The sequence below is a fragment of the Brachyhypopomus gauderio genome, chromosome 9 (genome assembly GCF_052324685.1).
Source record: "Brachyhypopomus gauderio isolate BG-103 chromosome 9, BGAUD_0.2, whole genome shotgun sequence".
In the NCBI taxonomy this organism is placed as follows: Eukaryota; Metazoa; Chordata; class Actinopteri; order Gymnotiformes; family Hypopomidae; genus Brachyhypopomus; species Brachyhypopomus gauderio.
Genome location: NC_135219.1, coordinates 21,415,136 through 21,429,938, shown reverse-complemented (window position 1 = coordinate 21,429,938; position 14,803 = coordinate 21,415,136). Strand labels below are relative to the sequence as shown.

The 14,803-nt window shown below is 46.6% G+C and overlaps 1 protein-coding gene and 1 long non-coding RNA gene across 2 annotated transcripts in view; one reads left to right on the top strand and one right to left on the bottom strand.

The window, feature by feature from the left end:
- The window catches only part of lrfn2b (leucine rich repeat and fibronectin type III domain containing 2b), a 94,957-nt gene that overhangs the window by 41,959 nt on the left and 38,195 nt on the right, over positions 1-14,803 (bottom strand).
- On the top strand, positions 3,594-10,298 carry LOC143523439 (uncharacterized). Its single transcript, XR_013133336.1, has 3 exons — positions 3,594-6,746; positions 7,269-8,718; positions 9,065-10,298. It is a non-coding gene; the product is annotated as an uncharacterized LOC143523439 (long non-coding RNA).

Here is a 14,803-nt window from a genome sequence, read left to right as displayed (position 1 = left end):
CACACAACAGACAATGATGCTGGACAGCCATGGAAACCCGCTGCATTAATCTCCCTGGCGCCGGACATGAGACAGTCAGGGAAAGACGAGGGGTCAGGACACTGCCAACTGTAGCAGACGCACACAGAAGCACGCAGTAAACCGCAGAATACCACACTGTGCAGTATAACACAAAGAGAGCAGCATTGAAATATAGGTGATGTAGCTTTTGAAATAAGGCATAGCATGTCTGTTTGTATTCACCTACTGAACAAACACGAACACCCTGCCCTAACCAGGGTCCAAACATCCAGGGGGGGGGGGGGGGGGGGGGGGGGGTGTCAAAAGCCAGTAATGAGGTGGTGAGACATCTAACCCGACGACTGAATACATCTCACACGACTAAACGCGCTGGAGCGGATGCGTGAATGAGACGCTCCATGGCATCATCTCCTCTACGTGATGCCCCCCACCACCACCAGATGGATTTTCACGTTCTCACGTGAATCAGAGCAGCAGCCTTGAAGAAGCCGGTTTGTCACCAGCCATCCCTTTATGTTAAATGAATGTTAAACTCACAGGCTGCCTTCTAGCCTTCATCTTATCCTCTAATCGTTTTTTTTTTTTTCCTTCTGAGTTATTTCAGCTCTGAAACGAAACCTTGGCCCTATTTCTCTCATCACCCACGTGTTTCGATTCAAACGCGCCTCTTCATCCTTCAGCCGGTGCTCATCTCTCCTCCATTAGCGACCTAACACACATCAGAGCACAAACGGTCTATTAGTACAGTCTGAATGCTCTGTGCTCGCTCTGGGTACTGTAACAGCTCTTCAGGATAGTCACTGGGCTTCTCCACAGGTTGTCACTGCTCTCTGACTCGAGCCTTGCGGGGCAATAATGAGATCCTATTTACAGTTGCGTTCATTAACGGTGCTCTTGGAGAAAGCAGGACATAAGGAGCAAGATATCTTGTGCCCTTGATGGCTAAACGCAGTGCAGCGAATCAAGAAGATCCACACTCAGAACAAAGACGCTCTTCATCAGAGCAATGATGCTTTTGGGTTTAAAGAGCTCCGTAACCAATCAGACTTAAAACACTGTATACGTTTTCTCACTCCCCCCAACCAGCAAGCCAGGCATGTTTCAAAAGACGCTCCGCTTACAACAAGTGAGCAGAGTTCCAGTTCTTAAGCTCTGCTTTTCAAAAGAGCTCCATATGTCACAGCAGATGGCTGGATGCGTTCGTTGGCGTCGATATGCACCACACGTGTGCACACAGCGGCTGTCTGGCCGGCTGCCAGCCTCAGTGTCTCCTGCAGGCAGGTGATGAACAGGTACTGATGTGATGAGGTGGCTAGGTCAAGAGTGAAGGGAGCCAATCAGGACGCTGAGAGCAACTCCCAGGTGACGGGACCTTTTAGGCCCTCTGGAGCAAGCCACACTGTGACTGAACCTCACCGTTCAAATGCCGCGTGCTCTCTGTCTATGTGTTGGGCACTCTATAACCCCCCCACCCCCCCTCGCTCCATCATCTTTCATCTCAGTTGCTCTCTGGTAGCTCAGAAATGCTTTACTGGTATTAACGTCACAAATCCCTTTGCCACCATAGTCAAGTCAAGTCAAGTCAAATCTATTTATATAGCGCTTTTAACAACACATGTTCTCACAAAGCAGCTTTACATTTGTATGGGTCCAGATCCCTAATGAGCAAGCCAGAGGTGACAGTAGCAAGGAAAAACTCCCTATGATGGCGGGGATTAGGAAGAAACCTCGGGATTCAGAAGACGCAAAAGGGAACCCATCCTCCAATGGGCGGCTGGCTGAAGTCTGTATTTATAGTTCAAATGTAGTTCTATAGTTATAGTTCTAATTCCAGGCCAAGTAACCACAGTCCCTTTAACGCAGATGGTCAGCCTCCGGTCGGAGTTGGCATCAGCGTGTCCACCATAGCAGTTACCAACAAAAATGGGAGTTCCTGGTGCGTCCACCCTTCATTCAGGGTCACACCCCCTCACCAGGGGTTCACACTGGGCTTCCCACCATCACCCAATGGTCTCACAATACCATCCCGCTCGTGACGCCATCTGTGATGAAGGTTGACGGCCGCGTCTGGCCTCGTACCCAAATCTTCCACGTGGTAAGTGTGTGATGCTCACTCTGTCACAAGGTTGCTCTTTGAGGATTACTGATGTCTTGCCTGCTCGTTACTTAGACTGTGACAAAACGACACTAAGGCTGCGTAGTGTCTCCATCGCTCCCAGTGGACACCGAGACAGCACTGCCTCCTCGTGTGCGAACCCCTAGTGCCCGCAGAGGCCAGTCTCACTGGACAGACTGTGATAGATGAGTCTCTTCACACTGACAGACTTTTTTCTTCCTTGATTGTGGTCAGGTTAGTTGCTGAAACACTTGTGTTCACAATGCTTCCAAAGACTCAAATTTATCATCAGCCTCAGGCTTTGGGGGCTCTACATGTCTAATCTTTAATCCCCTTCTTAAGGGCCTCCTAGTTTTCCAGACATTTGCTTTTGCTTTGGGAGGTTTCCTCTGCAGTGATTTAATGTAGTGTTAATGTAATGTGCTTCTCTGTATATCTTCATTTTTAATTGGCGCTGTGATATATATGGATTAGTAATTTCCCAACTGTCCCAGAATATACTCACTGATTTATTTTAACGTTAGTACTTTTCCCGTTTTTGCCAGGTGTTGACATTCGTTGGAGGAACTTTGTATGTAGGTCATGGTTATGAGGTTCTATAATTTTATTTCCTCTCTTGTTTTGTTTTTTCAGTCCAGACCAAATCATCAGTCTGCTGTATCTTCTATTTGCTTTTATTTATGGCCAGAATTGATATTCGGGCGACCTAATCAAAAAGTAATCGGGTTCTCTCTCATCACGTCTGTCCGTGTGTCTGTCTCTCTTTCCTGCTCTCTCTCACTCTACGAATGTATGAACGGTAGCGTTACAGGAACAATCCGGAACTTCAATCTTAGCCTCGTAATCAGGACAAATTCCCTGGAGAAAAGCCTAAAGCACTAAAACACAATAAATTTGAAATGATCCAGGAAATGGCAGGAGGAAAAAAAAAAGATTCATTCATCTAAAAAAGGCAATCCTTAGCATCTGAGCTCTGCAGATTGCTCTGGGTTGGGCTGCCAGCACACCGCATTAATAATGCATAATGATGGCCGTGCGTCTTTGCGTTTCTTTTTTTTTTTTGCTCGTGCTTACTCTGTAAATTCATCTCAGCCTATACGTGGCTAAAGAGCGTCGCCATGGCGTCGCCATGCCGATAGAACAGCGGGCTAGTAACACCCAACAGCACCCGCCGCTATTCCTGTCTGCAGCTACTCGGCTCCCTGCAGAAACTGTCGCAGACTTCACGACTGCGCAGACAGACAACCCGGAGGACAAAGGTCTGTTCTGTTTTTGTTTTCCCACAATATGAATGTGTCCCTGGCATACAACAATCATTTTCTAACTCTTTTATTATAATATTTTTTTCTCCACGTGGTTTGAGAGGAGGGGGTCAGCGAGGTTAAAGTAGATGACACCCAGGTCTGCAGGGGTGGGGTGGGGGTGGGGTTTGGGGCATGGGCGTTGATGACTGAAAGCCCGCACATATGTCAGAGCGGTCGAACTTTCCCTCTGGCTTTACGGCAGGGGGTACTGGTGCTGGGATTCATAAAGAGAACCACCCCTCTGTCTTCTTCAGGGCTGTTCTCAAAGACAGAGCGTGTGGGACAGCGCTCCCCGGAGGAGTCAGCATAAAATGCGTCAACCCAGTGCTACAGCACACACACACACACACACACACACGCACGCACACACACACACAGCATGCAGCATCTGCCATCAGCTGCTTGTTATGCAACACACATTGAAATTGGACCATCTTAACTGCACTTTCAAATAAATCACTATGTCTCTGAGAGACAGCACACGAAGCCAAGTGGAACTGTTAACACGGGGAAAGAAAAACAAAACCTTTTCCAGGCTTCTCTGTTTCTGTACTCCCATGTCTGAAAAACCAGGTCATCGTGCATTGCAGACACGTCTGGCCAGGAAAGGCAATCAAGCTAAGACAAACTTTCCATTCACTGATTAAAACAAAGATGAGGCCATGTCTTTGATCGACCCCTGCAACCCCCAGAGCCACTAATGGAATTCTCTCAGCTGCTGGACAGGTGTCCTTCCTTAATGAGACCGATAGCAGGGGGCCATCGTCGTTGCCCTCCGGCCCAACATGGCTTAGGGCGGAATCGCACTACAGAGCCAACACTATTCGCCAACAGTCACGCACCAGAAACATCCACCCCCCCCACCCCCCACCCCCCCCCCTTTGGAGAACCCTGTGCAGCTTGGGGCCATGGCTTGGGGTAAGCTTAACTCGGACACTCAGCGATGCCCCCCTGTAGCCGAGGAAAGAGCACTGAACGAAAACGGATCTCATTCAGCAAAGGACAGAGATCTAATCCTTTCCGCTGCAATTGTATTTCCCACATCTTCCTAGAGGAAAAAGTAAATATGATCTCTGGCAGAGGACCAGTCCGAAGTGCGAGTAAAAATTCCAAAGCACCCGGAACATTCCAATGGAATGCCAGTCTTCCCGGTGTAGATGACCGCTTTTTGTGTACGCATTTCCGTCTTCTTGTAGATAGCCAGACACAGTAAACATTTAACCTGAGGGAGAGAGAGATAAAAAAAAAACAACCAAGCAAAAATACTTTGCAGCATCACAAACCATTTAGGCAGGATGTCAAGTCACAAGCTAAGAGCAGGTGACCTCTACTTCCTGACCACAGCATCCGCTAGAAATACCAGCAACAGCACACTGGGAATAATTTGAGAATCTTTTAAACACACATTCAGCTGTAAATAAAAGTCCTAAATGAAAAACATCTGACAGGTCACACGACATGTGTTTGCACCCTCCCGCTGCCAGACGGATCGTTGTGACATTCAGAATGCACAAAGCCGGAAACGTCCATGTCAAAAACAAATAATCAGATCTCCCATACCACAACCAGTCCCAGCGAATCTCCCCAAGCGAACGTTTCCCACCATTGTAATGATGCAACATCTATTAGCAGGTCACAACTGCAGCATAAACCACAGCATCAGTCATCGTTATGACAGGCAAGCTGGTCTAGGAGGCAGGCAGGCAGAGATGGGTTTGAACAGGAGATAGATACAGGTTCTCACTTTAGCTGTGATATCCACACAGAGGCCTTCTACGTCTGGCAATTAACCGCGGCGGGAGTCCGTGAGGAAAGACGATATATATCTATTACGGAGCTCACGTGTGACTGCAGAGCTCACAGGGGTTTCCTGCGCACAATTCATTACTCAGATACACAATCCCTCCCAGGGGCTGTAGACAGATCCACTGCAGTGTGCATCTCCTCTGTTGATGTCACAATCTGGGGGACTCAACAACCCCTCATACTCAAACCCATTACAGATAAAGTCCTATTACATCACCACACAGACAGCTCCACGCCACGCACATACACTTACAATACATGCTTACATGTGCGGCGCACACACACACACGTTTTTAGATGTTGATAGGACATGGGGCTATACATATAATCCAAGTGGAAATTGATGATTTGAATAGCAATAGTTCTTTCAGACTTTCTGAAATATATTTTATATAAAAAGAATCAAAAGGCATATTTAATAGTTCACTGTCACAGAAAAGTCACCTATAATATAAGAAGAGCTCTGTGAATGGCTTTCAAAAGATCCATCACTTGCCACTGGCAGTATGACATTTTGAGTGACATACTCACTATCCAATGGAATCCAGTAATAGCAAGGTACCAGAAAAGAAATAAATCTTGCACAGATGCTTACAAAAGTGTAAACAGACAATGTCTTTTTAAAATAATGTCATTAAAGTGCAAACTTGCCTAGGCAACTTTGAGTGAGTCCCCACTATTGTCACGAGTCGCTCAAGGCAGCAGTAATACTGGCAGCTTGGCCCAGGTTACAAATGGTTTGGTTCAGACTGATGCTCTTTGCTTTACTAATGCCACATGTCTTTTCAGCTTAAATTCAGACCTTGGGGGGGAATAATCAATGCATTGAATGCTAATCACATTTGATCACTTAGCCCTGTCTTATTAAACATGCAGGGGGAAAAAATGATGTTCAACTCAATTAAGGCACTTAGACGGTAACAAACACTGTATATGTTTAGCAATGAGCTAATACTAAAGTGCAAATGGCCTGCTGAGAAGACACAGTATTCTGACACAGTGGGGATGAGATTAGAGGCAGCTGTTTAAGGTGGAGGTCACGATTCAGCTGGACTACTGAAACTGGGAGAGAGAGAGAGACACACACACACACGCTCAGACCGGAGGACATGTGGACCGAGAGGGACGTTAATTTCTGAGGGAAAAAAAAAAAGTCTCCTCGGCTGGTGACAAAGACCTGCAGGACTATTCACAGCATCTGAGGTGCACCGCAAAAGCCGCCCGCCACGGCCTTGCTGAGAAATATGACTGCTGAATCCTTTTTGCATAGCCACCTGCCTTTTGATTACCTTCCATAGGGAGCAATTCATCTTAAACAAGAGACGAGGCTCAGGCACCTGGAGGTGTGCGGCTGGCACGAGTTAAACATCTCCGCTTTGGCATGGCGCAACCACAGTTTACTGCCTGCAGCTTTGAAACACCAGCCAGGATTTGCATGCACACGCCATTTCCACAAATTTAGGACTCCGTCGCAGGGGCGTGATGTCACCACAGGAAACGTAAGCGCGGGGTGAGAGCGTGATGGGGGGGTTTGGGGGTGGTGGGGTGTTGGGGCGGAGGGAATGAGGGTGGGGAGAGGTGAAGGAGAGAAAAGAGAGCCACTGTAAAAGAACTATTGTTTATTTGTGCTTTAATTTAGTTTGTGTCCTTGTTGATAAATCTGCCCCCCACACTAATTAGGCACGGAACTTAATTATGACAAAAGAGAACTAATCCCTGTGCAGTTAGTCTTCTCACTGGCAGACTACTTCCTCTATGCTCTATACGAAACCGAATGTTAAATCAAGTATGATCTCATCTCCTGCTCTGCTGGTACTGTATTATTTAGAAACACAAGAATGTTGATGAATGTGTGGGTACATAACCCTGAGCTGCAGATCTCACAGAGGTCGAGATATGTGTGCATGTATGAATGTCTGTGTGTGTGTGTGTGTGTGTGTGTGTGCTACTGATCCCAGTGCCTTTGATCTCATGTGTGAGGTGTACAAGGACACACTGACCTGCCTCTGTATCCCCCTCAGTGGAGATTATTGTTAAGCCCTGACCCCTGCCAGCCGACTCCTACACCTCTACACTTTATCCACTTCTACCCCGAGCACAGCTTCTTGTAGCTGTGCAAAACATTTAACGCTAAGAGGAGGCCCTCACTCTCGTAGTCCCAGATCACCAACCCACCCCATCCACCGCTGCTGCACAGCCGCCATGTTCCCTGCACGTGCCTCCCAAGGCCGGGCCTGGCACGGCGGTGGATCGGGGGCCCGATCGGGCAGTACAGCCTCCACCGCCTCGTTCTACATCCATGTGCCGAGAAACAGGTTGGAGGCCGGCGGGAGGGAGAGGTTCCTCCTAATTGGAATGCTGCAGCCCGAGCGGGTGGAGTAGGGGTCACAGCACACCGATGCCCCTGCTCCCGCTGGGATAGGAGGCCGGCCCAGACTGGCCTGGACCCGGAGAGCTCCTGCTTTGTTCGCCTCCTGCTTCCAGCCTGGTGCCGTGACCCCAAAGAGCGGTCGGCTCCGGTCACTTTCGTCACGGGCCAGCGGTCATCCTTTGATGGGGGTGGTTGGCGCACCAAGAACCGGTGAAAGATGCACAATCCAAAACAACAAGAGCTGGTGTAAGCCGATCCGGGTGGTTTCAAAGGGCCGCGCGCCTGAAGACGTCTGGGCAGAGAGACGGTGTGGTGATGAATCCACAGAAGACATCACAGTGGAAGCCCGCGCTGTGCATCCAGGATCATTTACAAACCACAGTGACAAAACTGCTGCATCTAAAGTGAATCAGCAGCTTAGACTGAGGGCTATGACAGCCATGCGAAAAGCCATTAGATTCAGAATTCTGCCTCCAATTACATTAGCCACCTTGCAGTTTTTTAAAACTAGTCTGTGCCAAGTTGCTAAATTATATATTGAACAGTAACATGCACGTGTAGATGTGCATCTAACCCTAGGTGTTTTACACTAAAGATAGTATTTATTATAAATATATTATTTAATATATAGTATACTAAATATAAGTATATTTACAAGACATGTATATATACAGGAGCCATTTGTAGAAAGGCAGAGTCAATATATAACTGCATTAGTTAACATGACATGAAATTAGATAAGCCCAATTTTATAAAATATAATTTTTATATTATATTACATGGCAAATTCTAAATTAATTATCAGCATTTGGCATGGTTCTTGTCAAGTTATCAGTGAGCTGGACAACAAGCAATCAAGACTCAAATCAAGAATTTCAAAAATAATGAAGAAAAGCCTTGAAAGTGGGCCAAACCGCCACTTATCATGAAGGCTGGGTTGGAGTGTAGAACCAGCTCTCTTCTGAAATTAAACACACCCGGATCACCACCAGAGACAGGGCTCCAGTAATCCAGAAGAGGGTTTGAGAAAGGTGCAGCCCTCCCAGCGGGGCGAGGAGTTCCCCTGCCTTAAGGACACGCATCAGAAATAGTTTCCATGGGTAAGCACCAACATCTCAATGCAGTAAATCAGCCACAAAACAGACATGTAACTTGTCCTGGACAGGATATCACTTAAGGCACTTTCTACTAGAGTGTGTCTGACCTTTCCTGACCTGGGTCAAACACTCTACAGACTACAGAGTAGACATTCGCAACCTGAGTACTAAAGCGTACTGGGTCCTGAGTACTCAGAGTACTGAGTACAGAGTATTCAGAGTACTGCAGGAAAAAAACTGACATTTTGCAATACATTCATAACGTCCTGCGACGTGTCTGATTTGCATCATGTAATATTATAATACATCCTTATAATATATCCTAATATTATAATGTGCCCTTTTCCAGAATTGATCATGAAATATACAAGACGTGCCATGTTTGATCGTGAACGAAACATGAAATCCTGCCTTGAACAATGAGATGACTTTCAAAGATTACATTTGGAAAAAACATCAAACGAACACCTGTGTGGGCTGAGATGCGAGTACTTGGGAGAAGAAGTCAACACAGAGTATCACACACGGCGGGGATATGGACAGACCCCACCCCTACACCTGCATGAAGTACCCACACCTCGTGCATTCCTGCCAGCTTCTCAGCTGATGCCTCTCCATAAAGACCACATCCAGCATGCACCAGTCTGTAACAAGGACCTAAGGGTCTAGTTCCTGCAATCCCCAGACCAGGAGACTGAGTCTCTCAGTCATCAAGCACAATGCGGAAAGTAAATCTCTTTCCTTCTATAAGTCTCTTCCCTGCTAAAGCCATGGACTTCAGCCTCAATGCCCTGACTTTCTCATAAACACCTTATTTCAGCTTGGTCCTCTTACTTATCTACACCAGTGTTTTGTTTTTGTATATATAATTATGTTATTCTTGTTTCTTTTTACCAATTGTTTTATTATTAATCCTCATTAATCCTTTACCCGTGTGTGCCTTTTCATTGGTCTTTTTTCTCCAGACGTTCTAACAGCTAGGAAGATTGCTCAATTATATATGAGTGATCAGATTTTCCTTCTGATGTTGAGAAAATTATATTTGTAGTACCTCATGTTTCTTCATGTTAACCATCAAGAACATCTCATTCTGTGACTATTCTGTCTTGTTGAACTGGTGCGTTCTTTATTTGAATTATTATTTTCAATTATAAAAATTTCAGATATATTAATGAATAGTAATAATTCACTCAGAACCCCTACAAGATGCAAAACTAATATTAAACATTTTATTTACTGTCCATATATCTGGTTTAAATGAATGTATGTATTATGTTCACAGTATTGTGTTATTGTGAAATATCTCACAATATAATCCCACAAGCAATTACCTTTCCCAAAAAGTAAAATGGTGCTGCTACATGTCTCACCATCCACCACTACTCCACTCAACCTGGTGAGCCGAAACATCTCAGGGAACGGGCCTGACAGCTCGCCAGTGGGCCCATGTGACCTGTCAAACACAGACATCAAAAGAACAGCAAGCAGGGAGGGACAAAAGAGGTGGTGAGCCCACAGGGCTGCCTGTGGAGAACTGATTACAATGCACCCTGCTGCCCTGGTGAGCACAGCCAGTGGGCCGTGGAGCCAGGACAGGCCTGGGGCATGGGGAGAGCATAAATAAACGTTTTATGATGCGTGGCGAGTTAGTGAATGAAATTTCTCTGATGATTAGGCCACAGCTTCTCAACAGATGGGTTTTTGGATTCAGCACAGCGCAATCAGGACACAACAACCTTTTGGTTATAGGCTACAGCTAAGCTAACCTTTCTGACAAGATTTTAAAGCAGCGATGTTAATATGTGATTAAGGCCCTTGCCACATAAAATGACAACAACAACAACAGAAACCTTTACTCTGTATATATTAGACACATTCACATTTGCCATCTCCGATCCACCTGTGCCATGACAACTTGTAAGGTAAATGTCAAAAGCTGTGTGTGTCTGTGCGTGAGAGAGAGAGAGAACGAGAGAGAGAGAGAGAGAGAGAGAGAAAGAGAGAGAGATAGGGTGTGTAAACGAGGTGTGACGGAGAGCGCAAAACAAAAATCCCCTCATCAGCAAACTCTCAAGTGCTGAGGCTGGATGGAAAGTCTTACCAGAGGCATGAACTTCGAAAACATGAGCAGCAAGACGTGAGCTCCATCCCCAGCGGCCCGGTTGGCGGCTCGGGTCACGAGGCCCTTGACACATCGGGACCAGCCGGAGCCGACGGCGCTATGATTAGAGACAAGAGCAGCGCCACGTCCTCACACCCCGACGCTCACGTTCCCTCGACGGGTTCTCGACTGCCACAATCTCCAAAATTCCCTCTGACATGAAAAACAGCAGGCATTCAGGACCAGAAGCAGAAGCTTAGGCCGACATCCTCTGCCCGAGAGGCGCTACAAACACCCGGCTCATCCGTAACTCCTCGGTGAGAGAAACTTTAATGGGCATCTCAGCGCTATGCAGATTAGGGATTTGCTTAGGGATTTTGACTCATACCATACTTACATTATCTATAGAGTAAAAAAAAAAGGCATTTTCAGGCAATTTGGAGCAGTTTGAAAATGTTGCCTGGTGCTTAGAAAGTGCTTGAGGAAGCCCTTTGATTCATACAGACATGGCCGATACTAATTCAGATCAGGCATGTGGTTGTTAATGTTCAATTTGTTTATCTTCCTCCTTCCCATTAGGCAAGCTCAGAACTGCCCTTTTATGAGCACAAATCTCCTTCAACAGAGCACGCCCAGTTTCTCTAGCCTCTGTGAGTACATAACACCGCACATTTAAGTTAAATACAGACATTGGGCATCACTGCCAGCAGCATCAACCGTCAACAAGCTAAAAACAACAAAGGTGGCACTTGAAGGTTCACGGATGCTGGTGCCGCGCTGTGGTGCGCGCGTGGTCTCCGTCTTGCGGGACATGAATAAACATAGACCTCTCTCCAGTGGCTCTTTGACGGGGGCGTCCTCGGCTCGGCGCAGGCGGAGTGACACGGGCTGTCACCGCGGCGACACGGCGGTTCACCGCGGCGACCGCGGGCCCACCGGCCGCGCCCAGACGCCTGCCACTTTACGGCGGCGAGCGCAAACCTTCGTGAAAAGGACCGCGTTGCGCGCAAGGTTTCGAGATGACGGCCGCGTCTGCGATCGCTCGTGTTTCCACACTTGTTCTCCTTCAAGAAACGCTTTGAACTTCTGGAGAAGGAAAAAAAAGACGTGTATGACTCATATGATGGACCGCAGGACAGAATTGTCCACCTTCTACTACTACTGTCTCCATCACGGCAGCGGATGAGACGCTGTCCCCTCCCAGCAGGGCCTCCGTTAGGGTCATTACTCCTGCATGTGAACGCTCCCTTATGACCCCCACAGTCAAATAAAACAGGAATGCAAGCACACTGCATTTAATCCAGGCACTGACATACATTTATAATTCAAAACAGACTGGGAGGAAGTCTCATTACCTCTTAAACATGTAACCAATACCAGAAATGTAGCATAACCTCTTAAGCTTTTTGCCAATACCCTCCCAACACACCCAAACCCCCACACCCCCCACACTCATATGCAAAAAACACACACACCTAATATATTATGCATCTCTAAAATGGCTGCATGAGGAGCAGAGTGAACCAGTCGCTCTCAAAGGTCCAAACCCTCATTTACTGTGAGGCGAGCAAATCTGAGGTGCCGTGACCACTCATGTCTCAGTCAGTCAGGGACAAACGCCAAAGCAACACAGAGATGATGAACAACCTTCCTCGTTTGCCCATCGTCAGGCCCCATCAGCCAGGTGCAATTAGACGGGCATTTCCAAGAGAGCGTCTCAAATTAGATGCGATGTGATTGGTTTTCCATCGCATGCAAATCAACGGTAAACTGATCTGAGGCCAGTCAGAGAGAAGCCAGTTTTAACAGCGAAAAGCACACATATTTACTACACATGCAAAGAAAGCTACAGGGCTCTTCTTCTAAGAAACAAAAAAAATAGATATTCAGGCCTATCTTTCTTTGCCTGTCAGGAAAGGAAGGGTTTCTTTATGACACATGAATGTATATAATGTCTCTCTACATTTATAGGCTGGAAAACCCAGTTTCTGGATTTCCAGATAAATGTTTATACACTTTTAAACATAAACATGGCAATAAAGCAACACATTAATTATATGGTCATTAGATACACATGAAAGTATCCCCTTAATAAGCTTTGCACCTCATTAACTGCCTATTACTGGACAGTTATTAGGATACTTTAATAGGCACGTAATATAGGAGCGCAACTCAGTGAAGATTTACCTGTTAGTGTGTTATTACTGCAGTTAAGTATGTTAAATACACAAAGTCCTAAGAGCTATCTGTCTTCCATGCTAAGCTGATTATTCGGGCTAAATCCCTGCCCACCGAGCTGCTTCATCACAGGAACCACCACCCACAACTGATTAGCTTCTCAGTAAGGCCATATGCATCCACTCATACCATGAGCACGCATGCATGCACACACACACTCAAGGCAAACACACACACAAACATGCGCACACATGGTACGAGCGCACACACACTCTCTCTCTCTCTCACTCACTCACACTCTTAAATGTCAAGACCCGCGACGTGTGTCAGCAGCTGCGGAGTGAACTCCAAGGGCAGACACAGGCTCTCTGCTACTCCAGGCAATCGCCTTGCACCTTCCAGGAGGGGGGGTGGGGGGGGGGCATTAATGACTATGCCGCTTCTCCCCCAGCCGAAACTGGGTTAGGCTACAGCACCAGGTGTCTCTGACCCCTCCGGGCTTTTATCTGAACCCACACTCTCACACAAAAAGGTTGCACCTACACAAAACGCAAAGGGGAAAAGGGCTGTTAACCAACAAAAAAAAAAAACAGAAGTCTGTGCAAAGAGACGTGTGCCAAAAATATCAACAACAGGTCTATTCAGATAAGACGTTGCCTTGTGAGGTTTCAAAATAGACACGAGCAGTTGCTTTGTTCTGGCAGTGCACGTATGTTTACAACTGCCAAAATAGGCCAGATAACAGACAGCAAGAGCTCGAACTAAGCGACGCACAAGACTGCGTGGTATAAACGCCGTTTCCACATTCCTACTTCATTATATTTTTGCAATTGCATAACGTGCTGTGACATGACAAAAAAATAATAATAAAAATTACATTTCAATATTGACATGTTGCACGATTATGGATAATGTTGACTTTGAGTAATAAAAACAAACAAACAAACAAAGAAATAAATAAATTTAAACATGTCAGCTACACATTTGTAATAGTTGTAATCAGTCTGATTGGTTGGAGCGCTTCAGGGTCAAACCAGCAGCACGCCGTATAAACGTTAACAAACAACGTATTGCGCAACCTCGCTGTAGCGGCTCACGGCCGTGTGTCACTCTGGTGCTCGTCAGTGTGCGAGGCCACCCAGAGCACGTGAGGAGAAAGCCATGCGCCCTCATTAGCCTAGTTCAACAGGCTTAGCGTCCTCAAATCCCTGTCCTCAAACCTGTCAAGCCCTCGCTGGGTTGCCACGGCAACGCCCCGGCCGGCCCACTCCTCTCCCCTCCGAGCCCAACAGCACGCCGCCTGAGGGGAAGCTGTCCGCGCGCTCTAAACCCACGGAGGCTTTCTGCATCTGGACCCTGGCTAGGCTGGAGTGTTGGAGCAGGTTTGCTAAAAAAAATAAAAAATTAACAGCGTTGGTCGGCTCCCACAGCCTTTGAACCAGCCGCCCAAGACGTGCACGTTTGCTGCGATGCTCTGTTATCAGACAACTTTGAGAAAATATTGAGAGACTGCCAAAATTATTCGACGCACGTTTTATATATTTTTTAATCTGGTGCCAAACCCGGGAATCCGCAGTTCCGGTAGTGTGTTTGCTAATGGACGAATAATGATGGCTTCTAAATGTCAACGAGCAGCAGCATTACACTATTAGACGCACGTGGTAATGGCATCAGCGCTTAATCAACCAAACAAACAAAAACGCAGTAGCTTCGGAATTCCTAATAAGCGATAGAAAGCAAGCTCCAGTTACAATTACACATTTTAATAAAGACGCAAATATCAAGCGTTTGGCTTTCACAGCTTCAGAG